The 25,560-nt window shown below is 37.0% G+C and overlaps 1 long non-coding RNA gene and 1 pseudogene across 2 annotated transcripts; one reads left to right on the top strand and one right to left on the bottom strand.

The window, feature by feature from the left end:
* Window positions 1-17,009: 17,009 nt before the first annotated feature.
* On the bottom strand, window positions 17,010-21,597 carry LOC147490290 (protein DETOXIFICATION 41-like; annotated as a pseudogene). Its single transcript, XR_015201066.1, has 6 exons — window positions 21,237-21,597; window positions 20,635-21,140; window positions 20,444-20,530; window positions 20,289-20,345; window positions 19,924-20,162; window positions 17,010-19,786 (listed from the first exon to the last, which is right to left on the bottom strand). The product of XR_015201066.1 is annotated as a protein DETOXIFICATION 41-like (transcript).
* An 824-nt stretch (window positions 21,598-22,421) lies between these two features.
* LOC147490289 (uncharacterized) lies at window positions 22,422-23,160 on the top strand. Its single transcript, XR_015202523.1, has 2 exons — window positions 22,422-22,560; window positions 22,657-23,160. It is a non-coding gene; the product is annotated as an uncharacterized LOC147490289 (long non-coding RNA).
* Window positions 23,161-25,560: the final 2,400 nt, after the last annotated feature.

Raw genomic sequence — 25,560 nt, 5'->3', positions numbered from 1 at the left:
TTCAAAAGAAAAGGGATACTGTCAGTTCACTCTATTTCTTCTTTGAACCTTGTTAGCGCTTCTGGGTGAAACTCATAGTCACCAAAACCATTTCATAATAGGTGCCCTAGAGGCATGCGTAGCCATGGGACGTTGGCAGTCTAGAAGCCCCGTTTCAACAGAAAACTCAAGTATTCTCCTCCAAGTTTGACTACACATCCGAGCCCAACCCATCATACTTCACCCATTGTCACTAGTAATTTCTCACAAATAAACACTCGCCCCACCAAAACTCAGCCCATGATCCTTTAGATCTTCTTGGTTCTTCTTAAACCAGTACACTGTCATGTTTTTTAGTTTTATGTTAAAATAAGACAATTTCAAACACATTCTAAAGGCGCTAAGGCAGAGATGTGTCACATTCTCATTCTGATAGATTATGTTACGCAGGTCATGGGTGGCAAGCAATTAACCTCTACCTTAACAAGAAGGCACCAAATCTCTAGTTATTTCCTTGGCTTAAGATTGTCTTCTTACTGAAATAAATCACCCAAAACAAAAAATAACACTTTCTAGTTTCTAACTTGTGCAGTTCCGAAGAAAAAAAATATATAAAGTTTAGCTAAGTCGCTCATAAAAGGATCTCATTACGAATAACTAAACAAGTCCATTTTTTCAGGTAATTAAATCATTGCAACATCAAATTCAGTATGTTCCTTAGAAAGGGTACACGTGAAAAATAATAACTGGATTCTCCGTTACTACATTATAATATTTAGATGCCGCCAAAGTGGAAATCGCACCAAATCAGCTTACACACTAAGAAAATGATTAATGATATCGATAAATTGCAAAGCAAGATGGGTTTGCAGTATTATTCATGTTACATGTGCACGGCCTTTCGGTGACCATTATGCGATATCGATACTGAAAAATATGAAAAAATAAACGGAGAAACCGAAGTTGTTACTGAGAAATATAAAAAGACAGCGAGTAATTGAGAGATGGTGTATTTGGCGTTGTCTCCGATGTGATATCGAGAGCAGAGATGAGAGTTTGGAGAGAAGGATGAGACGATCGAGGGAGAGATGAAGGGGGCAAGAGAAATTTTGAGAGTGAAAAATGAGGACTGCCATAAACCAACCAAATCACATACATTTTGGGCCCAGAACAACATGGGCCTCCTTTTGTTTGTAATAAACTAACAACATAGGCCCCCTTTCTGCCAAAATCGTTCGCTCCGCTCACTCGATTAAACTTACAGAATTTAAAAGGTTTACATAGGCCTTTAATCAAAAACTTAATAGCTTCTAAACGCCAATTATTAGAGTTCTCCTCCTCAGAGGTCTGTAGATCTAGCATTACTAGTTTACTGTCCCCCTCAAACAAAAAGGATCGCTTTCCTGTACTCCTAGCTAACTTGGCTGCTACTTCCATTGCCACCATTTATGCTTCCTCCACCTCTGTTGCTATGAATCTCCTGATGGCTGCTCCCTTTAGATTTCCTTCATTGTCCCAGGCTAGTACTCCAGCTACTGCACTTCCTGAAATCCTGCAATATGTTGCATCAAATCTTATTACAATAGTTTCAAATTCAACAATAGGGGATATATCATTGTATGTGCAGTTATTATTAATCATATGAGATCGTATTAATGTATTTCCAATCCCAACTCCCTGTTTTTCCTCATATGCTTGTTGACACCTATTCCAGAGTGCGTATGATCTTCTTATCAGGCTATCTCTGTTGCTAATTTTGCCTTCAAACTTTGCTTTATTACGCATGGTCCATATTTCCTACAGAATAATCAAAGCTAATATACCATTTTCTGCTTTACCCTGGTCTGCATCCTTGATCCATTCTAAGAAAACATCCAGCTAGTCTCTTATGGTGGTATTGTCCTCCATTTCATCTATCTTGCCCCCTATGTTTGAGGCAAACCAAATGGATTTTGTCCATTCACATTTGAAAGAAACATGTATTGGATCCTCCTCTTGGGACCAGCAAAGTGGACAAGAGAACTCTCCCTTCATATTTCTTCTATATAACAAATCCCCAGTAGGAAGGATTCCCATATACAGTTTCCAGATGAACAAATGGTTACTGGCTATGATATTAGCCTCCCAGAGAGCTTTGATAGTTTTTGTATTGAAAGATGAAGCTTGCTTAAGCCATTGGTGCTTTGTTAGCATAGAGTAAGTTGACTTAACAGATAAGGTTCCATTTTTGGTTCCCATCCATCTCAGTTTATCTTTTCCAGCATATTTCGGTCTAATCACCACCTTTTTAATAAGGTTACCTATGGTAGGTGGGAATAGGTGATCAATCCTATTTGAGTCCCACCCACGTACTTCCATCCTTCAGAAAAAGATTTTTAACTTTGAGATTTTGGAGGTCAGGCCTCATAGGGGTAAGATCAATTATAGTACAAGGTTTGTTATTGAAGCAAAGCCATTGAAGCCTCCTCACCCTTACCAATACTCCAAATACATCTATCTTTAATACTGATAGCCACCTTATAAACCCCATTCCAAAACCAAGAAGCATAAGGTGGTGGATTCTTTTTAATATCAAACTAGTTCCTCCCATATACTGCAATGAAAGTTCTTGCCCACAGAGAAGAAGTATCAGTTAAAGCTTTCCAAGAAAACTTAGCTAACATAGTTTTGTTCATATCTTGTGCTTTTCATCTAAAACCTAGGCCACTCATGACCTTATTAGGCTTACAAATACTATCCCACCTAATGGCATGGATGCTTTTACTTTTCTCTGTACGATGCCACCAGAAACTCCTACAAGCCTTATCAAGTTTCTCACAAGTAGAGATAGATAGCAAGTATGTAGACATAGCAAATAGGGGGGTGTCTTGTACAACAACCTGAATGAGGGTAGTTCTACCAGCTTGAGATATAACTTTAGCCCTCTAACCTTTAATCTTACCATGCACCTTATCAACTAAATAATCAAAATCCTCACTTTTCTCCCTAGATCAAACAATAGGGACTCCTAGCTATTTATCTCTATTTCCAAAAACTCTCATTTTCCAAAACTTTTTTAAAATCTTCCTATGTCTGTTATGAACATTCTTACTGCAGAAGATACTAGACTTATCATAATTAATTTTTTGACCAGATACAACACAGTAATCCTCCAAAATGTTCTTTAACTTACCACTTTCTATTAAGTTAGCTTTGGTAAACATAATAAGATCATCAACATAAAGTAAATGAGTAATAGGAGGTGCATTCCTTCTTATTTTAATACCATGAAGCTCACCTTGATGCTCTGCCTTTGCAATCATCCTGGATAATGCTTCAGAAACAATAATGAAAATATAGGGGGATAGATGATCTCCCTGCCTAAGTCCTATCTGAGGGTTAACTTGATCAAGAGGTGCCCTATTCAATAAGACTTTGAAGGAGACTGTGGACAAGCATTGGGAGATGAGGAGTCTCCATTTATCATTAAAGCCTAATCTTTGGAAAATTTTATCTAGTAAGGACCATTCTACTCTATCATAAGCTTTAGACATATCCATTTTCAATGCAACAAACCCTTGTTTTGTCTTCATATGTTTCATGTTATGGAAAATCTCACAAGCTAATCCTATATTATCTCCTATATTCCTATCTTTTATGAAAGCTCCTTAAAAAGGGGAGACAATTTTATTGATATGAGCTTTTAGTATAATAGCAAGAAGTTTTGATATGATCTTAGAGCATCTTTAGGTGAGATACTGTCCTAGCATCAAATACCAAATTTCCAATAATTTGGTATTTTTTCATCTTCAGGAGAGACACATGTTAATGAAAACACCAAAAAAACACCAAACCAAACACCAAATCGCCCAAAATTTGGTTCCAGCTTTGGTGCTGTATCAAATCTCTCTCGTGGTTTTGGAAAAACCGTGCGGTTTTTTGAACACCGCGTGGGCTTGGGCTAGAGTGTGAGCTTTAATCACGCGGTTTTTGCAAAATCGTGCGAGAGATTTGGACAGAGAAAAAAGAAGAAAGTTGATGTGCGACACATCGCGCGGTTTCTGGAAAACCGTGTGGGCTTGGGCTTTTAAGATGGGCTTCAATGGCGTGATTTTGAGAAAGCTACGTGGGCTATATGGTGCGGTTTATCCAAAACCGCGTCATTTGATGTTTCTCTTAAAGTTGGTTAGAGTTTTTTCGGTTTGGTGTTTGGTTTGGTTAAAAAATTTGGTGTTTTCTTGGTTTATCTCCTAAAGATGCTCTTATAGCAAAAATTACAAAGACTAATGGATCTAAACTTAGAAATATACAGGGCCGACTCTCTGAGGGTAGGCCAACTAGGTGGCCGCCTAGGCCCCCAACTTGTTGGTTAAATTTTGGGCCCCCAAGTATAATTTTATACCTATTAGATCACATGTAAAGGACTCAAGGTTGTTAAGTCCAGTCAAATTATGTGCAGTCCAGTCCACTTAAACATTGGCCCACGTCCCCTTGTGTAAAAGACTTGTTTTTTTCTTAATAATATATGCCCATTTTAAGAAACTCGCCTTGGGCCCCTCAAAGTTCAGGGCCGGTCTAGAAATATGGTCAGGATTAGAAATCTTTGGTATAAGAGTTATCAAAGTCTCATTGATGTTAGGGTTCATCTTACCTTGCACAAAAAAGTCTTTTACACACTCCAAAATACTAGTACCTATCACATCCTAGCACTGCTGGTAGAAGATACTTTGGAACCCATCCGGGCCAGGGGATTGAGAGCATCATCAACGCGTTGTCATTTTTCATTTTCAATGTGACAGTTGACAATTTTTATAGCAATTTTCGTCACCAATGTGTTGTCAAATGGTCGTTTTGATTTTAAGAATTGTCAAAACTGGATCCAAATTGGTGAAGAATATAGAAATGGTGTGCACGGGACAACTTGACCCGTCCAAGAGTGGAACGGGACTACTTTAGCCGTCCAACATTTTTTTGTTTTTTTTAATAAAAAATTCAAACGATTCGATTTTGTACCGTTGGGCTTTTGTACTGTTGGGCCTGAACGATTTTAGAAGATTTGCAAAAATTGTACCGTTGGGCCTGAACGATTTGATAGGATTTGCAAAAATTGTACCGTTGGGCTTTTGTACCATTTGGCTTTTGTATCGTTGGGCCTGAACGTGTACTTGAGTGGTATTAGATTATGTTTTAGCGTACTAATTTATTTAAATTTTATGTTGTAATATGTTTTTATTGTTTACATGTATGCTTTTCTTTAAATAAAATTGTATTTTGTTTTAATGAAAATATATTTTCTTGAAAAAATGTGTTTGTTTATAAGTTGAAATTAAAAACAAATCAACTCAACTAGAAATGAAAAACATTACAACTTAATTTGAAATAAAAACACAAAACATCTTATAAAATTCTACGGAATTAAAAACACATGCAAAACAATTAAAGACAATATACTAGGGAATTAAACAAAATACAAATATTACATATCCTACACTTAAATTCTAAGAGGTAATGACTTGTTTCTCCACCACACATTGAAGGATTGCATTGATCGCTTTAAGCCACACCTAGGGCAGAAATCTCTCGCTTCCTTGCAAAAAATGATATACTGGTATGTCAACATTTTTTGAATGATAGATGTTGATATTTGAGGGACAATCATCAACATCACACTTTAGAAGTTTGTCTTCCAATGTTCCATCATCATTGTTAGCTATGACCACTATCATCATGCCGTTGCATTAAGGTTTTGGGCATTTGATGTTAATGTATGGACATGAAGTAGCGTAATGACCAACTTTCTTACACCACTGACAAATCTCAGGTGTAGAAATGTGGACAATATTTGATCCGCCCATATTGGTAGTTGAAGTTGAGATAAAAATTGAAGTTGAAAAAGATTAGAGAATGAAAATGAGAAGCTGAAGTGAGAAATGGAAATGACTTCGAATATATATATGCAAAGGCCCAAAGGATATAAATATATCCGTTATAAATAAATTTCAACGGATAGAAATATATCCGTTGGGAATAAATGCCAACGGATATAAATTGATCCCTTTGTTTTAGTGCATTTTTCCTTTATTATGCAATGCAGTTTTGGCTTGGAGGTCCATGGGCGTATTAGTCACGTTCACATGGGCTTGATTGTTCACATGAGAATTTCTTTGTCTACATAATAAAAAGCATGTATAGATTCTAAGTAATAATTAACGTAGGGTTAAATTAACGTAATGTAATAATTAATTTAATGCATAAAAAAAATTGGACATAGCCTCCTTTGTTTAATCAACATAATTCATATACCTAAACTTGTTAAGATTTTCAAAAACCTGTTCAAACCCTAAAAAACAACAACAACCAACAACAACAACAATGACATCACTAAATTATTACAAAATAGTGCAATATAGCACTATGGAGCACCGCCTCGCCCGGCCACCCCGTTTTAAGCCCTCTCTTATTAGAACCTTTGTTTTTTCTTTGCATGATATCAGTAGCAATTCTCTGAAATATCAACACAATGCAATTAAAATCTAAAATTGGATATATATATAAAAAAAAAATGAAAATGTAAAACATATAATAAAATTACCAAGGCTTCCAATTCGTTTGTCATCTCAGCCATCCTACGCTTAGCGTTTGCTCTTTCTTTCGTTCTTCGTCTAAATAGCCATAATATCTTGTTGAGTGTGCTCAATTAAACTAGCTTCGAAGCCCCCGGGTTGATTTGCATTTCATCGATAATCGAGCATGCATTGTTTCCTGCATTGTGTCAATATTGTATCTAAGTTAAATATACATAGTGTGTTTAAATTAGCATGATGACATATAAATATACCTCATTAAACTGTTGTAGCTCAGGTACAAGCACCGAACGCTCCAAGTGAAATGTGGTTTCCATTCCTTGAGAACTAACAACGCGGTATGACCATGGGTCATATGGATCACTAGGTGGGGGTGTATAACCATGATATACTCGGATGTTCTTGTGGAACTTGCGGGTTAAAGGAATTGGACGTCTTGCCTAAAACTCGACTAGTTCGCGACATCCATGTTTGCACCTCTATACTGATGGACCATAAAATAGGCTTCCCCTAGAAACTTTCCGCCAATAAGTCTCATAATCAAGACTGGAGTTCACATCAACATAATCTGTAAAACACGACCACGCACTCTCAACGCGATGTCGTTCAATCAAATTCTCTAAAACATCCATGGCATGCATATCTGTGGGTGGGGGAGCAGGAATATATGTATATCCAATGGTTTGCATAGTCACCCTATCTCCAAGGAACCAAGCACGTATATCAGGGGTTTGCAATATGAATCTTTTTAACGACATTAGAGTACTATGCTGACAGATATGCATATTCTCAAATTGAGAACCTTGCCACGGACTCCAAACAATAGATTTCATACTTTTCGTCTCTATTTGGATCCTAGCAGCTTGAAGATCATTATGGACCTCATCCTTTAATCTAGCATGACCGTCTGCAGCCCATCCCTGTGGGCGAGGCCATAAGTCCTTATCCCAATCCTCTCTCAGTATAGGGTTTAAGCAAGCCAAATACTCATACCACCAACACTGAAATAATCAAATGAAAGTGTATCTAATTAATTTAGATTATATAATATTTAACTAAAAAAATAAAAGCTTATATCTTAAAAGTTAAATCCTATTAAATTACCTATAGTATCCAAGTAATTCCGTTGCATTGCTTCCCCCTCTGATTTGTTTGTACAAACAAATCAAGCCCTGTATATAAATGTTCCATGAAAGCACCTCCCCAGTCAAAATCTTCCAAGCTATCAAGGTCTACCAAAGACGCTTAACCAACCGGCTGAACCCCATTTTCCTGTTGTAAAACCAACTTGGCCCAAAAAATATAACAAAAAAAAATCCCCGATAAACTCATCCTCCTCCTCAGTTTTGGGTCCAAATATCGCGGCGTCAACTTCATGTTCTAAACAATATTCAATATCCAATCGGTGCATAAATTTTTCTCTGATGTGCAGGTTCAAAATGTATCTGCCATCCATATTCCCTGGAACAAGTCTACCTTCAAAATCAAACAACGAAAGCAGTAGAGTTTTCAACCTTTCAAAATCATCTTCGATACTTGAATCAAACAAAACTGGCTTTTTCTCGCCCACACTTAAACCCGTTAGCATTGTAAAGTCAAGTGATGTGATACCAATCTCACCACATGGAAGGTGAAAAGTGTGCGTGGTGTGCCACCATTGTTCCGCCAATGCAAATATCAGTGGACGATCAGTCCGAATGCTCGTACACGATATCAATGGACCAAAAGGTGTTCCCAAAATTTGAGCTCTTACGTGCTCTATTTCCTCCCCTCTTTCCACTAGATGACTCCAGAAGTCTTTAATACTCGGCATTGCGCATCTCCATCTTGTCGAACTCATTTTCTACACGTTGATGCATTTAATCAAACAGTTAGTATACGTTAAATTCTAAACACGATTTTAAATCAAAATCAATTGAACAATGTTCATAAACTCATACTTACTCCGTCAGTGTTATACAAACACGAAACATGCTTGTCTGGATCGGGAGCCAACGTCGGATGATCAACAATACTCAATCTCTGTGGAAAATTAAAATCATTTTCTGGTACGAGTTCACTCTCATTTTCTCGAGGATTTGAACTCCCCGAGCCACTCATAATAGTCTTTTTACGTCTAGCTCAACGACGTTGATCCATTGCAAAAAACAGAAACAAATTTGGTTGAAAATCGAATTTTTATTGGGTGATTGAAGGTTTGGGTTTTGAATTATCTTGCTTAGTTCTTGCGGGGCAAATGTTACTGGAACCTTGTCCGCGCGTTTTAAATAAAATGGGTCAATAGGGGGGACGGGACAACTATTCCCTTTAAAAAAAATTAGATTGGGACGGGACAACTTGACCCGTCCAAATTTTTTTACTCAAATTTACCCAAACCGCGCTGGTTCTTCCATTCCTTTTAGAAATTTTGAACTACCAAAATTGATGATGTGTCACAACGCAAAATGGAAATGCGTTGATGATGCTCTGAAGAGCCCCTAACTTTTTTACAACATGCCAAATATCATCATCAGAAGGACAAGCAGTGAGGTATCATTCTCTCTATCACTAAAACAAGGATTAAACAGATTAAGAATAGATTTATTATCAACAGGATTATAAGATTCAAAGATATTGTTTGTTGAAATACTCATTTATAGTATTGCCTACCTCAGTCCTTCCTTCTTTCCAGATACCACTATCATCCTTAATCTTATCAATGTAATTTTTCCTTCTTCTATAAACAGTAGATAGCCAACAATGACATTGAGTTGTTGTGTTGCTCAAGGAATACATAACACGAGAGGTCGACTTGAAATTAAATCATGCATGATCAGTGTTCGTGATTCCGAACGAAACCTCAGAATTCCGCCCAATATTTCGGTTTTTTAAAAAATCAAAATTCTGGATATAGAGTCGAAATATTGATTATTCCGAAATCAATCAAAATTCCAAATATGATAGGGGTCAAAATTTGATGAATTTCGGTTTTTGGATTTGTCGGAATTCCGAGAATTCCGAAATCCCAAACTATGATCATGATAAGATGCCCACTTAGTCAATCACTGGGAAGATCTTAAGGATTTCAAATATATTGTGCATGACCCTGAAATATAGGAATAATGTCAGATTTCTTTTCAGATACCTACATCTGCTTGAGAACATATAGGACACCCAATTGGTAATGGTAAACATTATGAACTTATTCCTTATCCATAGAGTTAGAAACAATGTCAACGTCCTATCTACTGCAATTATAGTACGTGACAAAAATGAGATGTATGAGCATATATGTAAGTTGTTGACCTACTCTCTCTCTCTCTCTCTCTCTCTCTCTCTCTCTCTCACCTGCTTATATTAGAGTCTTTTTAAAGGTTTTGCCAGATCATACACCCATCCAGGAGGAGGCCCAATGCCAGCATATTTCTGACCCCATTTACACAATTCATGAGCCCTTATATTATCCCCCCTTTTAACCCAACCATACTGTACATCTGTTTCCAAAAAAACTGAAGCTAAAGACACCAAACTTCTGTTGACAGATTCCTTACACTGCCATCCCCCAGCTACTCCTTTCCCTTTAAGCAGCTTCATCAGATACTGATTGTCTCCCAAAAGGACCATTCGATCTGCCTGCATGTCTTTCATCAGCTCAGCTGCTATTTCAGCTCCCATGCATTCTGATTCCAAGGCATTTGCAGCTTTAAACTTTTTATAATTAAACAACTACCGGCATCTTCCCATCCTTATCCTGGCACACCGCAGCAGCAGCTCCCTTGCCCAAAATCCTGTCATAAGCACCATCAAAATAGGTCTTATACCAATCTAGATAAGAAGCATCCCTTATTTTATGTTCAACACTATTGTATACTAGATTTCTGTCATAGTTACTATCCGAAATACTGTGGTCAGACCCCATAGCTTGGAGCACCTGTGTAGTTCTTCTGCCCACTGTTTCATAGATGCCATAGTTCTGTGGCTTCACTTTTTCAAATAGGAGCCCATTCCTTCCTTCCCATATTTCCTTCATCATCATAATGCTATAAATCCCTGCAAACCTCAGGTCCTGGTCTCCTGTCTCAGATCCCCACAGAACAAATTGTTCAATCCATGCTTTCAGCAGCTTATCCTTCTGCATGTCCACCCTTAGCCTTATTTGAGATCCAAACCATAATTGTCTAGCCCATTCACATTGGAAAAAAAAGATGCTCATATGTTTCTAAAGCCTTCCAACACATTTTACAGGAGTGGTCTCCTTTGAATTTATGTTTCCCAGCTATTTCCCTTGTAGACAGACCCCCCACATAAGCTTTCCAAAGGAATTGTTAAGTCCCAGCATCTATTCTGAAGTTCCAAAGCTTCCTGATGATCTTAGCATTGTTATTTGAACTTTCTCCCAACTCATATTCTTTAGTCAGGTATTTATAGGCTGACTTGACTAAATACCTCCCTTTTGAGTCCCCAAATCAGATAACTTTGTCCTTTTCCTCCAAATTAAATTTTTCTGCCTCAATTCTCTGACAAATAGGCTCAGGAAATAATTCTCCCAGCCTGTCATGATTCCATCCTGAGTGATAGGTATCAATGACCTGATCCACCCTCAGAATGTCAGGGTTGTAACCTGGGTACACCTGATCTCCCAAGTATATAGGTGAGTTATTTAGGAGAGTCCATGACTCTGATAGGATGGGTATATCAGCCCCATTACCAACCTTCCAAACCAGACCCCCCTTAATATCTTGCATCGCATTGCTTACTTTCCTCTAGAAATAAGATTTTTGTTCCTTCTTATCCTCCACTTTTTCCTTCCCCCAATGCCATGTATAAATGCTGTTAAAGTATCTAGTCCATAGGGACTCCGAGTCTGTTATTAATCTCCAATAGTGCTTCCCCAGCATAGCAGTATTCATTTCCTTTGCTTTTCTGAACCCCAACCCTTCTTTCCTTTTAGATCTGCACAACTTTTCCCAGCTCAGAGTATGCATAACATTTGAGTCCTGTGCCCCATTCCACCAAAAGTCCCTATTTATCCTATCTAGGCTATCTGTTATCTTCACTGGTAACTGGAATGCCCCCATAGCATATATTGACACTGCTTGCCCTACACTCTTAATAAGGGTAGTCCTAGCTGCCTGAGACAACACCTTTGCCTTCCATCCTGAAACCTTTTTTTTGCAGAGAATCCACCAAATAAGAGAAAGCTTCAGTCTTCTTCTTCCCTATAATCATGGGAACCCCAAAGTATTTATCCTTAACATTTAACTTCTTGACTTTCCAAAATCTCAACAACAACCTCTGATGCCTTGCATGCACATTCCTACTAAAAATAGCACTGGACTTATCTAGGCTGACTTTTTGCCCATAGGCATCACTATATTTCCCTAAAATGCCTTTTAAGCAGGCTGCCTCCCCCAAAGTAGCTTTACTATACAAGAAGAGATCATCTGCATATAATAGGTGGGAGATAGATGGTGAATTTGGGTAAACTTTGAAACCTGAGAGGTCCCCCTTATGTTCTGCCTCCAGAATCACTCTAGAAAGGGCTTCAGTTACAAGGATAAACAAATAAGGGGATAGAGGGTCACCCTGTCTCAGACCTCTCTTAGGGATGATATAGTTAAGAGGAGTTCCATTTAGCAGCACTCTAAAGGAAATTGTTTCCAAACATTTTCTTATCAAGAAAATCCACTTCCTACAGAACCCTAACTTCTCCATAATCTGATATATAAAATCTCATTCCACTCTATCATAGGCTTTCAACATATCCAGCTTTACTACCATCCACCCCTGTTTCCTCTTTTTCATATGATTAAATTGGTGGAAGATTTCACTATTTATCCCTATATTATCCCTTATAAACCTCCTTTTCACAAAGGCCCCTTAAAAAGGGGAAATGAATTTGTGTAGATAAGCCTTTAGTTTGTTTGTCAGCAACTTAGAAATGATCTTATAGGTAAAATTACACAAGCTAATAGGTTGGAATTTGGCTATGTTGTCAGGATTTGGAATTTTAGGGACCAGGGCAATAAAAGTTTCATTGAGAGAAGGATTAAGATGTCCAAAGGTGAAGAACTCCTGGACTGTAGCAATGATGGCCTCGCCCACTATATCCCAACATTGTTGGTAAAATATGCCTTGAAACCCATCTGGCCCAAGTGACTTGAGGGCACCCATTTTTTGTACCACTTTCAATATCTCAGCATTTGAAGGAACCTCAGTTAAGATACTATTCTCCTTTTCAGAAATGACAGGGTGAAAAAGGTTAAGAATCTCCAGGTCAGGTTGAGGGTCTTGGGTACTAAACAACTCTCCAAAGAAACCATTGATCACCTCTCCCACCTCTTTCCTTCCTTGCCTCCATTCCCCCTCCACATCTTTCAATTTAGTAATCTTATTTTTCCTTCTCCTATAGAGAGTAGAGAGATGAAAATATTTGGTATTCCTTGCATAGTCCTTCACCCATAACTGTCCTGGTTTTTGTCTCCATAAACTTGCCTCTCTTTCCATCATCTCTTTCAGCTTCTCCCTTAATTCTATCCCCTTATTATACTTCCATTCTGTAATAGTCCCACTCAGAATTTTCTCCAACTGTCTCTTGAGCCGCTTTATCTCTACATATACATTTCCAAACTTATCTTTATTCCAAGTTTTCAGACTATTCTTTGTTACTTCCAATCTCCTCTGTACATTACTTCCCCAGAGAGCTTGTTCAGAGTTCCATGCTTCCCTTATAGTATCCTTACAAGAATTTTCTCTCAGCCACATCTCACAAAATCGGAAAGGCTTAGCATCCTGTTTTTCTTGGGAGTTCAAACTTATCAGAAGAGCTAAATGATATGAGGAGACATTTGGAACATTTTTGACTAAGGTCTCAGGAAAATTTTGGTACCAAGAGGGATTTGCTAGTGCTTTATCCAGCCTTTTCAGAATATGGGCTTTATAGGATCTATTATTGGACCATGTGAACTTTGGCCCATGATACCCCAAATCAATCAATCCCAAATCATTAACAAAATTATTAAATTCAATCATACTTTTGCTCATCACTGCCTGACCCCCATGTTTTTCATCCAAAGAAGTTATGACATTAAAGTCCCCAAACACTAACCAAGGCCCAGGAACCAAGCTAGCAAAGCTTCTGATCTCATCCCACACAAATTTCCTTTTGCATGCATATGGATTACCATAAATAAAAGTAAAGAACCATTTCTCACTAGAATTTACATATGAAATTTTACCTGTAATGTGATTCAACTGTGCTCCCAAGACGTCCACCTTGAAACCTTGTTTCCAAAAGACCGCTAGACCACCCTTTGTTCCATCTGCTTCCACTACACAGCTACCCTCGTATTTGATTTCCTTCCTGACCAACTCCATTTTCTTCTTTATACTTTTTGTCTCTGAACAACATACTACATCCGGCTCATGTTCTCGGATGAGGTCCTTTATTATGTGAATTGTCGATGCAGAACCCAAACCTCGACAATTCAGAGCTAGGATTGTACTCATTTCCCCAGAGGCCGCTGTTTTGGGACAGCAGCCGCGAACCCAGTCTCAGAACAAACATCAGGACCTCCTTCTTTTCTTACTTCCAAAGCATCAGATTCATCACTTCCCTCAGACTCAATCTCAGAAGATCTATTTGCCCTAGCATCACTACTAGTCTCTAAAGATTCCGAGCTAGGATCCCCATAGGCAAAGTAACTGGGGTTGCTTGTTGAGTAATGCTCTTCAGATTCATTGTATTCAACAAAACCATCTCCTCCACTTCCATCCGAACCAGACCCCAACACACTTTCATCTTCACTCCCAAGCTTGCCAACAGAATCCGAATCCTCCTTACCTCCACCCCCCTTCCTATTACTTTCATTAGACCAACTCCAACTAGCTCCACTAACTACTTCCTTTTCTTCATCCTCAGCCTCTTGTTCCTGACTCTTTCTTTGGGTAGCCTCACTACTCTCTTCAGATATACCATACTTAAAGCCTTTCTCTGCATAGCCCTTTCCCCTCTAAATCAGGGATGCATATTTTGGGCCCTAAGTTTCCTTTCTTCCTTCCCCAACTCTCCTGTTTTGTCCCCTCTCTCTTGGTTCCTACTCTATATATATATATATATATATATATATACCGCAAGAAAGAAGTAATAATTTGGATTTAAGTGCACATAAGGGATCACATATATATACCTAGCTTCTTCATTCAGCATTGACTCTCCCTCTCTACAATCTTTAGTTAATATGGAAGTCCTTGATGAGCAGAGTCAATGATGGTGCCCCTCTTCCGCTGCTCAAGTCTGCCTGCATCAAGTTCATATATGGGATCAGCTTTTCTATCCAATGCTTCTAACATTCACTCTCCCTCAAGGGCTTCTACTGGTACCTTCTTTGGTGCAGGACGAAACCTTTGAGCGGAGTGCATGATAACTGCATTGCTCCATTTGCGTTCCTCGATCATGTGCACATCAAGTAGTCTACACGATATATTAGCCCGCTTATATCCCACAATGACCAAATGATGTTTACCATGTGAAGCACAGTTCTTACATATTTTGGTAATCCATTTTTTATGGTATGCGAAGCATCATATTGATCTAGTATTTGTAAGATTTTGTGAAATCACGGTACCACAATATAATATGCATCTATGTCTTCAGCTGAATCTGGACTCTACTGTCTACTGTGAGTCCTGGAGGATTGGTTCTGAATTTCAGATAGTTATGAAGTCGTAACTCCAACAAGGATAAGATTTTTTCGTCGCAAAAATTATTTTCGATGTGAAGGTCATAACGGATATACAAAGATCCTCAGTTTCAATGTTCTTACTGATAGTTCATTACAAGTTTTTCGTGACAAAATTACTTTAATATCAAGGTAAAAAACTGAAGGTAGAAGAGAAAAATCAATAATCAATAATCTATGGTAATAGAGAAGGCATTAGATTTCCCGACAGAAACGACTTGAAGAGCACAAGAGCTAGCTTGGGTTTGGTCGCAGGGACCCTATGACCTGCTCCTCTTATTGATACAAAGTTCAGACCAACGTACTGTTTAGTCCACCCTCCCACCTGCGTAAAACACAAGAATCGTGTTTAAGAAAATTACTCGGGCAATATGACAAAATCAACCGGTTCACAGATATATTGTTTGATGAGCGGCGATTCTGCTATTTGACACTTGTATGAAAAGCTATTGAAACTTTGGATGAATAGCTATGTTAACCGATCAGTGTTTGAAACTTTCAATCATAAGCAATTCTCTTCAGTCACATCTCTACACTATATGATAGCCGGGTTTGTAGGAACCACACTTCTCAACCGAACAGTGTATTTATAATCTCTTAATTTTAAGATTTTAGAACCACCTCCCTACGTTTATTTAAATTACATCTCTCCTATTTATTAATTACAATTGGCTCCCTGATCTCTATTAAAATTGAACCACCTCCTTCTTCAATAATTTTAGGATAGTCTTCTTAATTTGAAAGCTAAAATTTATGTATAGGAATTGTATATCTTTCCCATTTTTAGAAAATTGTTTCTCTTTTCTTATTGAGAGATTCACAAAAAATTGTTTCTCTTTAGTTTTTTTAACAATTTTCATTTTAGTTTTTTACAACTTGGCGAACTGATGCGTAGCACAGGACACATGCTAGTGATTAATATGGTGATAGAAAATAGTTCAGATAAAAAATAATAATAAATCAGCCCAAATTAAAGATATGAAAGGTCAAATTCAGTTTGGTGTCACAACCCACCTAAAAATGAATCAAAATTACCCCCAAAAAATCATACTAAATAAAGTTTAGCAACACACAAGTTCCGAGTTAGTTTGAACAACATAAAACAGTAGCTGGCACACTACTATCATAATTCTGAGAGTATGTGTATATGCAAAATACTATCATAATCTTTTATCCAACATAATATTCTAGCTGGCACACCACAATAACTGAGTTATTGGGGTCCATAATTCCATATTTATTAACACGGATTTTGCTCTTCAATTAGTTCTGATTTTGCATTGTATCTAGCCGAGGTTTGCATTAAAGTATAGTCAAATTTAAGGCCGGTTTCAAAAGTGATTATTCATGATGTAGACAAAGCTATTTCCTTCCTACACTTATATCTAAGAAACCAAATCATTTTAAGTTTACATTCAAATATTCAATAATGTTTCTGTCTTGCTACCATAATTCAGTATCTGAACTTGCGAACAAAATATTGTTTGTGTACAATTAGACATAAAATCCTCATTCTGTACTATGCATCACATGTATTGGGTTATAGTGAATGGAGCTTGCAACACATGACAACCTTCTTTTTACCATGACTTTTCACTTATATAAAGAAGTAACTAACGAATCAGTTTCCACATACTAAGTTTGTCTTTTCTTTAATTCGTATTTCTGGTTTACATCTGGTGAGTTGAGAAGATGGCTGGTAGAATCAATATCATTGTTAAATCAGTAACCAATGCAACCTACAATCTCAACGTGGAACTTGATGATACCATTTATGCAATAAAAGAAAGGCTAGAGCCTTTATGTGCTGTTGATAGGAACCAACAATATCTTGTGCACAACAAGGAAGAGTTACTAGACTCTTATAATGTTGGAATGTATGTAACTAAAGATGGGACAACGATCAATCTCAAATTCAATAATAATGATCAACCATCTGATAGTGAGTCATTGAAAACCTCATCCAGCAGTGGTCGATCGAGTTATAATGAGTCAGATGAATATTCGGTAGCAGCTCAAAGTGCTGATAATACATCTGGAGCACCTAGCCCCGCAGAATCTGAAACTTCTGGAGCACCTAGCCCCGCAGGATCTGTAGCTTCTGGAGCACCTAGCCTCGCAGAATCTCAAGCTTCATCTGAAGGACCTAGCACCGCAGACTCTGAAGCTTCTAATTAATGAAACTCCTCATGTTTCTCCTACTAGGGATGAAAAGCATAATAGATGACAATAAGTTAAAAGATTAGGGGGACTTGTTCTACAATATAATCCGAATCAAGGATTGAACTAAGAAATATGTAAAAGCTAATATGTAAAAGCTTTCTATCCTATATATCAATTATCATATTATTATTATTATTATCTTATTATGATTAATTCTAGCAATGTGATTTCTTTTTCTTTCTATAATTCAAATTAAACATGTTGGCAATCATCCATATAATTAATTAGTACTTACTTATTTAATTTGTTGGAAAAATAATAACTAAACTTGGACATGAACTTCTTGTTGATTTGCACGCAGTAATTTTTTGTATGAAGCAACTACTAATTAAGATATCTCTCCTAAGATGAAGAAATTAAGGAGTCCCTTCTTGTGATCAAAATAATTTCCCATGTCCCTTGCTAGCTTAGTTGTAATGAGCTTTTACAAAACCTGCAGATAACTCTTAACCAAAATCGCACCACTACTTACAAATGCCATCTCAAAATACCAAAAATTGAAATTTTGTCAGCCGTTCACAAATAAGAAATGCCGACACCAAAGTTGAAATGCGAGATTTTGTGTGAATGGTAATATTTCGATACATTTCATCTCGACATTTGAATGTATCTTTTCAGTGATACTGAAATGCCGGCCTTTATTGATATTTCGTGGCATTTTGTTAGTAACAGACCAACAGTAGCAGTTATTTTCTTCTCACACAAAATCCAGACGACATCAATTTCTTCACAAATTCAAATGTAAGTTTTTATTTATAACTTCAATTGCATAAATATGATTTCAATTTTTATTAAAGTCTTCATCTTTAAAGTTTAATTTTTCTGTAGAAGTCGAATTTCAAGGTTGTTAGTTACTCAAATTAGTATCAAATCATCTAATAAGTTTAAAGAGAAGTTTTTGTGAATTGAGTATTTGATTTTAGCTGGCAATGCAACTTATCATGTGATTTTTTGTCGAAATTTATGTGAACATTGTTAGAATTTTTTTTTAACAGAGAGATAGGGAGATAAAGAAGATAAAGAGGCATTGTTGCTGTTGTCATTTTTTATTGTTTGTTATTAATTTAATATGTCGTTGGGGAGTGACACGACTTGGGTGGGGAAGAAACCTCTTCGGCGCCTTGGTGGGATGTCGGATGCGTTGTCCATTGCTTCTGATCTTGGGTTTACAGTGCCACCACCTCCTATGCAGGTAACGCTCATTAGTTTATTATAGGTCTGTTCATCATTCATTATGTATTTTTAGGTTTATTTGAGTTAATTTATGTTCTTTTTGCAATGCTAAAATAGTTAGTTTAAGTTTTTATTAATTAAGTTGCTTCATAATTTATATAATGTGCTTTGCAGAGACATAGTAACACCCATGGATGGAACCAAGGGGGTGCTGGTAGGTTTGATTGCACCCCCGATAATTTGGAAAAACTCCATTTCCGCATTAGTAATTAGCTATAGAAATGTCCAAATTATAGTATTCACACCCCCAATTTCTCTTCCCAAATGTTTAATTACTCACCCCCTAGTGAGTGAAATATAAAGAGTGGTCATCTTGACAAGCACACATAGGAGGGAGGAAGAAAAGATAGTGAAATAAATAGCTATCTAAGTTGATCTTGCGCGTACCTGTCCATCATCATACCAAGCACGCCAAGGAGATGCAAGTGGAAGTCTGAGAGCATCTGTATCGTAGCGGGTGGATGTAACTGGGATTACAGCGTCTGTATCACCACTTTCAGACATAAAAGGGAGAGGCGATTATCAGGTCATAATAATGCTTTCAAAGTAGACCAAATAATTTACTCAACAAAATCATCTGCGCATAACACTGTCATTTACGAACATCACAACCAAGCCACTGCTATGAACATAACATGATAGTGTGATCTACCTGAACATCCAAATACGAAGCCCTGATGCTATAAGCTCTTGGTAAATGTCTAGAACCGAAGTAGCAGAATCTTTCCAGTTTATTGCTCAAATCAAAATGTAATGGAAAAAAACGGAAATTAGTGTAGCTCTGTTACCTCAGTTTCCCAATCTGTCATAACAAATAGAGTGATCAGGACTAGAGTTTGTAGGAGAAATCCACATATCATTCCACACCAAATTCCCTGCAAAAAGAACAACATGAGTCAATATCTAATGAGGTGGATGAAAGATTCAGAGGTCTGTATCTTAGCTTTGCCTTAAGAGTTGAGATTAGTATACTTACAGCTACACCCATACTTGTCATGAAGCTGAGACCAAATCCTATGGTGAGACCAATGAAGTAGTAATTACAAATATAAAATCAAGCAGCAAAGCCTGGTCTTCCAATACCATTTGCCACACGTATGTAAAAATATAAAATAAAATGTGTGAATAGAGATGGTAGGAACAACACATGGTACAGAAACATGAATAAAGATATAAAAACACGAAATACGTGTCCAAAAGAATACCTGAGAGGATGGGCTGAACTCCATTCAATAATACTGAGATTGCAAGGAAGGGAATCAGAACTGAAACTGCCTTGCTAACGTCGGCTTTATATGTAAAAGCCATGGACAGTGCAGCGCCACAAATCAAAAGAAGTGCACTGAAAATTATACTGATGAGTATGCCAGTCACGTTAACTACAATAGCTGAGAATCTTGCAACCTTTGGATGGGCATCTTCCAGCTCAATACTCACTCAGATTCTGGAAAAACAATGAGATAGGTTAACTTTAATGGCGTCCAAGTAATATGTCCAACAAAACTTCAAAAGTTTCAGTCACTATACAACATAAATAATGTATAAACAAACTAATTGAATTGTCACTTACCTTGCTGCTTCACTCATGCCCAACATAAACATCAGGTCCCAGTTCAAACAGTTTAAGCTGAAATGGACAGGAAAGAATGTGAGTAAGGAGATCATAATTCTGTAATAAAGTGGCATGAAAATTAACTCAAATGTTGGAAGGTTTTTTTCACTTACCAGATTGAAAAAGAAGCGACGGAGACTATCGGATTAGCAAAGTAGCCTACTGTAAGCACAAGTCCCATGCTGTACCATAACTCAAAGCTGCATTTACAGAACCAAGAGGTCAGTTAAATATTTTTAACGGTGGTCATGTGTGAGCTGTGAGCATATATAGATATAGTTAAGAAGGAAAGTTCAGAACACACCTTAGCATACAAATTGATGAAACTGATCACTTTAGAAAAGACCACAGCCCTTTAAAAGCATTGGCAGAGAAACCAGTCCAGGTTTTCTAGCAAGAAGGGCTTAAAATTATATAAAGCCCAGTTATGATGACTAGAAGCCACCAAGAGAAACTCAATGTTAGAGTTGCTTCCAAGAGTCCGTATTTCAACACATCCACAACCAACCAAGTGAGAAGCAAATGCAAGAAAAAGATCCCAGTAGCTATGTTCTGCGCTTGAAGAAATCTCTGCATTGGCAAATTCAGAGCAGAAGCATAGAGTTGTAATATCTGGGTTTGATCAGCTATGGCTGCTCCTAGGCCCCATGCTTGCAAGATTATGCTCGAGTACCAATATAGGAAGGAAAATAGTACTGCTGCTCCCAAATGCAAAATTATGCTCTGTTGGCAAATGACACCGAGTGATGTGTACTTTTTTGCTCCATAGGCTTCGCCACAACTAATTGTAACCGCAATAGCCATACCAGACTGTACACAAGAATGAATGTTCTTAGGCACATAAGCAAGCAGAGAGATAGGTTACCTATACAATGATGAAATTCATTAGCTAGAAGACTTAATTACCATAATCCAGAAAGCAAGGCCTTGAAGTTCAAGAGTAGACATGGATGCACCAGCAAGCTCTGAATCTCCAATATGTCCAACAAACATTTTGGGCTTTCTATATTTGACTATTTTCCTATATAAGAAAAGTGTGAGGAGGGGCAGAAACCTAACTAAGCCGTTCTCTTTTCTCTATCAAAAAATTTCTTGTATGCGTGAGATTACTATTTTGGCATGTCCCCGGCGTGTCCCTTGCGTGTCCCCGCGTGTCGAAAATTAAAAAAAAAAAATTATAAAATCGGATACTCGAAATCACGTATCCGACACGTATCGGACGCTTGTCGGGGGTGTCTGTGTCGGACACCGGTACTTCACCCGTAGAGACGTGTCGGTGCTTCATAGCTCATCACTCATCGTTAATCCGGATACTAAAGTGTGCTTATTTTTCGGGTGCTCAATCGGATCCTTGTGAAATTGAAAACATGGATGATTACCGCATCCTGTAGGCTGCCGATCATGATTTTGTTGATTTGTCAACCATGAACGCCCCTCATCATGCGGTGCGATCATCCATCTTATATTCCCCGAAAGTGAAGATTTGACCCACCATGTTGATGCTTCGGGTAAAATGTTTCCACACTTCAAGAAGTTGTAGAACCACCGACCGCGCCAATAATCCTTAGCAAGGAGGTACAAATGGTTATTCTCTTCTTGTGGGTGGTTGCTTATTTCATGGCGGTTGTGTGTTACCTATGGCCTACTAGTCATTTGTTTTCTCAAATGCAACCAAGTGGTTTGATCTTTATATACCGCTCGATTCTCGGTTAACGCTTTTATCGCAATTAGAAGTAAGAAAAGAAAAGTATGTGCAAGGAAAGTTAATTCCAACAATGTTAAAGAATTCTCTCTAGAGGCCCCGATAAAAAGAACTTGATGCTTGGTGATAAGGTAAATGAATATGGTAAATCATCAAGGCGGCCGAGAAAGAGGTCGGTGCTTCTTTACTTGTTGACGAAATGGATGGAAGTACTGAAGAAAATGTTAACATGCTTGCTGAAACATCCAACTATTCTTTAGTGGATGAAGATGACCAGAATGATGTTGATGAGGAATACAGGGAAGAGACACGCCAGAATAGTAATCTCACAGATATAATAAATTTTGAGAGGGAAAATAGGACGGCTTAGTTAAGTTTCTGCCCCTCCTCACACTTTTCTTATATAGGAAAATAGTCAGTTTACAATATGGAAAGCCCAAAATGTTTGTTGGACATATTGGAGATTCAGAGCTTGCTGGTGCATCCATGGCTACTCTTGAACTTCAAGGCCTTGCTTTCTGGATTATGGTAATTATGTCTTCTAGCTAATGAATTTCATCATTGTATAGGTAACCTATCTCTTAGCTTGCTTATGTGCCTAAGAACATTCATTCTTGTGTACAGTCTGGTATGGATATTGCGGTTACAATTAGTTGTGGCGAAGCCTATGGAGCAAAGAAATCACAGATCACTTCGGTGTCATTTGCCAACAGGGCATAATTTTGCACTTGGGAACAGTAGTATTTTCCTTCCTATATTGGTACTCGAGCATAATCTTGCAAGCATTGGGCCTAGGAGCAGCCATAGCTGATCAAACCCAGATATTTACACGTGGCATGCTCCCTAAACTCTATGCTTCTGCTTTGAATTTGCCAATGCAGAGGTTTTTTCAAGCACAAAACATTGTCAACCCCTTAGCTTACGTAGCTTACTGGGATCTTTTTCTTGCATTTGCTTCTCACTTGGTTGGTTGTGGATGTGTTGAAATATGGACTTTTGGAAGCGCCTCTAACATTGGTGGCTTATAGTCATCATAACTGGGCTTTATATAATTTTAAGCCGTTCTTGCCAGAAAACCTGGAATGGTTTCTCTGCCAATGCTTTTAAAGAGCTGTGGTCTTTTCTAAAGTTATCAGTTTCATCAATTTGTATGCTAAAGTGTGTTCTAAACTTTCCTTTTTAACTATATCTATATATGCTCACAGCTCTCATATGACCACTGATAATACTAAAAACAAGCTTTTACTTTACTTAACTAATTTAAACTAGGCAGAAGTAAAAACGACTTTTAGTCTATTGTTATCAAAGTTCTACTCTCGATTATCATATAATAAAACTTGAGTCAGAATTCGTTCCACTCCTAATTGCTTAGAACATAACTAATTTTACTAGTGATTAACAATTCAACAAACATGAGAGTAATTATTGTGAATATAACTAATATGGCAATTACTATGATTTAATCAAACTTTGACAATTAAGTAATAAGATGTGAATTGAATATGAGAAGGAATTAAGGAGATTTGATATCCATATTGATTAATCCCTAACATGCTAGTATGGAGTTTGTTGCAAATCCTAATATTTATGTTTTCACACAAGGTTTAACATAAATGTTAGGTCTTTTTATCCCTAATTATTCATGTCATCTCTAACCAACTAATAATTAGCATGAGAGGAAGTTGAAACCCATTCTCATGGTCAATGAACTACCCTCTAGAATTTAAGCTCTTAAATATAACTAATCTATACTAACACATCAAGTTTTCATTATAGTTTCAATCAAATCCCTCTAATGGAGGTTTAGCTATGGTTCATTAGACTATCATGGAATACATAAGAAGAAGACGACATGATTAAAAGATTAGTTGAATTGAATAAAACTGGAATTGTATTAATGGTGGCTAGGCTAATAAAACATAAAACTAGGTTTAGACTAAATTAAATAACTAATGGGAGAGAGAGAGATAAATTAATTAACTAAGGGGTGAGGTTTTTAGAGTTTTACCTTAATCCTCTTTATATAAGAGAGGGCTAGATTTACAATTTTGTGCATGGGCTTTGGAGCTATGTTTTGGGCCATTAAATCAAGCCCAAAACCTAATTTCTTCAGTCCAAAAAGGGTTTCTATGTTGGAAATTATTGCAATAGCTTTTTCATCCACTTTTACTCCTCTGATTAGATCAAGGCCTGGACCATTAGAAAGCTTTTTCTGATCCGATCGTTTTGACATATAGTAGGCCCAATTCTAAGGTCTGAGTCCAAAGCTACTTTTGTGGAAATCTTGTTGACTTTTATGTTCTATTTCGTTGACGTTGACTTTGACTTTTCAAATTTTAATCAAGCTTTAAAAAGGCTTTTTCTCCTTGAAACTTGGGCTTTAACCATAGACCTTCTTATCAACCAACCTTTGCTTATTTTTCTTGTAAAAGTGACATATTTCTTCACATATTTGACTCCAAGACCTGAAATATACCAAAGTAGATAAACAGTACTAACTCTTATTTAATATAAACATAATTGGTCTAAATGAAATATTATTAAGAGGTTAAAACTACAGTTTTGGACTCTTATCAAACCACCTCCAAACAGCATTTTGCTTATCCTTAAGCAAATATAAGAAATTAAAATAAGTGACAAAAAATGGAGTTCTAACTAATCTCGTTTCACCGAGTGTGATTGCATTGATCATATGTAATAAGGCCTTAAACCACTAGGAATTCCCTAGTGGATGAGTTATAGCCTTGTGAGAGTTTTACAAAGAAGATACTCACAAACTTTATTTATACTACAACGACTAAGAAATAAAATTAATGTTTCCTTATTTATTCTCAGATATCTATACATCTCACTAGCAATTAATACAGAATAATCAATTCGAAATCTAAGCTAATATGTGCATAATAATCAATCATCTACGGATAAACATATATATAATGAACTATGCTATGAAATGCAATAACAGGTCCGTTTCTGAAACTTTGAATAAATATCTTTAAGTAGGTCCTTACATATATGTCAAGACAAAAATACTCTAATTTTACACTCAAGTTTTCACTCCCTAAATAAAGTGCAAATGGAGCACACTTTTTCCTCACAAACTCAATGACGTACAAGGAAGCCGAAGTCGATCAAACACATCTACCACTTACTATCACACTAACCTATTCTTTTTCTTTTGGCTTTTGACTCATTTGATTATATTTTTGGAGTTCTAACTTTTTATTTTATTTATTTATTTTTTCTTTTTCTTTGGATGGAAACTTTCTTTTCTTTTCTTTTCTTATTTGAAGCAACTAACAAATTCTTGGTTTTCCACATGTATTTCTCTTTTCTTTTATTCATTTAGTCCTACTTCTCAAACTCATTCAAAATTGGGTAGGCTGATTTTATTTTTATTTTGTTTTTATAACAGGGTAAAGGATTTGTGGTTTATGAAAAGGCTAAAGAAAGACTCAGAGGGGCGACTAGCGGAAAATAATTTCATATAGGTTTGAATTTATGGCTATATCGATTCAAAAAGGGCCT

Source organism: Coptis chinensis, chromosome 7 (assembly GCF_015680905.1).
Source record: "Coptis chinensis isolate HL-2020 chromosome 7, ASM1568090v1, whole genome shotgun sequence".
In the NCBI taxonomy this organism is placed as follows: Eukaryota; Viridiplantae; Streptophyta; class Magnoliopsida; order Ranunculales; family Ranunculaceae; genus Coptis; species Coptis chinensis.
This window is presented reverse-complemented; position numbering and strand designations above follow the sequence as displayed.